Here is a 3,706-nt window from a genome sequence, read left to right as displayed (position 1 = left end):
AATGTGGTGAACTAAGCAGACACTAATAGCCTAAAAGAGTATAATATAACGTGTTACTTTTTTTGACAGTGTCTCCATCATGGACAGTTTTGCAGAGCTGGAGGATATAGTAGCAGGGATGAATCCATATGAATTCTACTCAACTCTCCTCGAGGCAGTGAAAGCCTGTGCTGGAGAGGACCTCGACCCCCTGTCTCCGCCTGCTCCTGCACCAGCTGCTCCACAGCCAGTAAGACCCTGCTTAAATTGTTTTAAATGGAATTGGAAAATATATACATAACACGAATAGATAATAAAAATCTTTATTTTTAAGTTGCAGCTTTGTCAATACAGACTGAAATAGATAAAGCATTATGGCTGCTTAATCTCCCCCCTCTATCTCCACAGATCATTCAGTATATGTGGCCTGTGGACAATGGTCAGGTCCTGATGGCTGTCAGACAATCTGCTGCTGCGACACAGCAAGTAAGACCCTGTTACACACTCTGATCATACTCACTGTTTGGTTTCAGCAAACAGCACATTTAGTAGCATGGATGTAGGAGAAGGAAATGCTGGAACCGTCACAGCTGTACAGGACAAACAGAAAATGTGTTTTCTTTCAATTAAAAACTTCATTAGAGAAATGTTGAATTAAAGATTCATTAGATTAGTAAAACTCAAAAATATAGGAGAATTGGTCCGAGTGGATATGAAACTATTCTGATACAAGTGTTTGAACGGAAGGGAAACACCATTGCAGCTTGTCTCACTTCATCCTGTGTGTTTGTGTCCCCAGATCATTGATGTGCCGATGGTGAACATCCCTGAAGGCCAGCATTTGCGCTATGTCAGGATGCTGTAAGTAACACACACAATAATAGTAACAAACACACTGCCAATGAGAGTCTGCTTGTATCATCACACACTTTTTCTGTTATCTAATGTGTGTATCCATCTTCCTGTATGTGTGTAGTAATGGACAGGAGTACTATGAGATGCTTCCTGCAGAGGTCCCTCCTTCCTACTTCCCTCCTCCCGTCCCTGCTGCTCCTTCACTGAGCTACAACTCAAAGTAAGTTTACTTTCTTTTTAAACTGTTATGATCTCTGGCCATACATGGAGCCAGACTCATTATAAACCCAGAATCATCTGTAGGATTTAAGGAGTCATTTATCAACAAATGCCTACATGAACATTATTATAATACATGTATTTTTAAGGGTTTTGATGTAACAACACAGTACCCATATGTTCTATATTTATGCTAAAGTTCCTTTCTAAAATACGTTTTTCTCTTTGTTTTACCCGTAGAAAAAGAAGGCGCAACAAGCAGCAGGACAAGTCGTATGTCCGGAAGCCTCTGAACGCCTTCATGCTGTACATGAAGGAGCAGAGGGCCCTTGTGAAGGCTGAGGTTGTCTCTCAGGGCCGAGGGACAGCGGCTGTGAATAAAATCCTGGGCCAGAGGGTAAGTGTGTTTGCTCCGTATGTTTAAGTCTGATAAATATAAATATTTTCAACAGGCAAGCTTGTAAAAATTCTTCTGACTGTAACTCACAGATTTTTACAGAGATTTGAATTTGTAGTCTCATCACCAATGACTTTGAGCTTTGTGTTTTTATGATTGTGTTTGTGCTGGGACACTGTCTGTAGAAGTGTCATTGTGTGTGTCAGTGTGTGCTGACAGTGTGTTTTAATGTGTGCACAGTGGAAGGCAATGACTGACCAGGACAAGGCCAAATACTTCAGTCAGGCTGAGGAGGAGAGATGGCTCCACACCCAGCAGCATCCTAGCTGGTCCAACAAGGACAATTATGTAAGTACACACCTCAAACATGTTTCCATCAATAACCAGAACTGTTCAAACTCAGCAAAGACTTAATTTTGATGTATTTTTGTGTGTAGGGCAGAAAGATTAGGAAGAGGGGACAGGCTACCTCCAGTGATGAAGGTCTGACAAAGTTTTCTTGCGAAATGTGATGAAAACAAGATGACATGTGACCACACTGGACCGTGACTAGATTAGATCACTGATTCCTAAATCACATGTATTTTACAAACTACACATACACAGATTTAATCACTTATCAAACAGATAAATGAACTAAATGCTTTTGACTTTAAAATGTACACGAGTATAACAGATACTGCAGCGAGCGTTTAAATAAATCCCAGAAAACTCTTTGGATTAACTATTCTTACCAAAGTGCTGTTTAATGCAGGTTTGACAACTTGTTTGAAGTTTAAGAACACTGATCAGTGTGTATTTGGTTACAGCGTCTGCACCTGCAACAAGGCAGGGCCTAAACGCAGTGGAGACAGCACCTTCCTTCCCAGAGGCAGCGAGGCAGACTATGGTGGTGCAGCTGCCCCATTTACAGAGGCCGGTGACCATGTCTCTGATCACCACGGAGCAGCTGATCTAAACTGCCTCCTCCAGCCATAATCAGGATGCTACATTTACAAATCAATAAAGTTGCACACAGCACTTTTAATGTGTAAAATATCATTGAAGCAGTTTTGAAAGCAGTCATGATGTTGGTTAAACTCAGGAAACAGAATCAACATCAGACAGGTTTAGTGAGGTGAAGCTAATGAACTGGCAGCTGAGTGAACGAGCAACAAATGAATACTCGTTCCTGTGAGTCCTCCATGCCTCAGATATTTGATTTATGATTTTGTGTCGCCTCATTACAGTGTGAGTGTTTTTCAAATTGTATATCTTAAATCTTAATAATGTAATGTATTATGTATTATTATGTTTTTACGTGTATATCCTTTGATATTTCTAAGATGAGCCTGTGACGCTCCAGGACTCAGTGACATGATATTTACTTTTTTTTTCTAAATACTTCCTAGTTTAATAAAATTGTTTCTGAGCTGGCTTTTCTTCCCTTGTGTCTTTGGTATTTTGATAAGTGTAACATTGATTTATGGGTATTCTGTGATGATGGTGCAAAATAAAAAGGATCTGATACATTTATGACATTTCAAGAAGTCATACAAAAATAAGCACGGCAGGTTGTTCCAATAAAGGAATGTTTTATCAGTGCTATATGATTAAAGTTTGATTTGGTAAGGGTCCTTGGCTTCACCTGCTACAACTGCCACTAGGGGGCACTACTGCAACACTTAGAGGCCCCAGGTGCTGAGCCCTCAGCTCTCTATTACAACCTTGACATATCGTTGTCTGTATAATAAGTAGAAGAGCAACTTAAAATCGTTCAAGGGGGGTTATATAGGTAAAAGTTCAGTTATTTTAAGCAGAATTTGATCATTTTTTGGTCATCAATCAGTGCATCAGTGTTTGATTGGTGCATTTGAGAATAATATCTCTGATATGTTTTATAATTATTGATCATTAAAGTGTTCTCAGAGCTGGTAAAGGTGCAGCTAGTTTGAATGGCTCTGTATACTGCAGGGTAGCTGCTGAATTTACTCCAGGTGAACTAAAGTCTGATTTAAGGGTGATTATATTTACCATCATTAATCCAAATCTGTAAAGTAACTAAAGGGATAAATAAGTGGAGTAAAAGTACACCATTTGCAATTGTAGTGGGGTAAAGGTATAAAGTTGGAAAACTGGCTTTGTATACAATACATATATTAAATTAATTCTGTTTTACTGGAAGCAACTGAAGGGACCCAAGGATAGTGGAGATGTGGGAGTATTTTGTTAGACTACCTGCTGAAATTTCCACCAATAAAGACAAAAGAAGAGAAA

This window comes from Eleginops maclovinus, chromosome 5 (genome assembly GCF_036324505.1).
Source record: "Eleginops maclovinus isolate JMC-PN-2008 ecotype Puerto Natales chromosome 5, JC_Emac_rtc_rv5, whole genome shotgun sequence".
NCBI classification, from domain to species: Eukaryota; Metazoa; Chordata; class Actinopteri; order Perciformes; family Eleginopidae; genus Eleginops; species Eleginops maclovinus.
Note: the sequence above shows the minus strand (reverse complement) of the source record.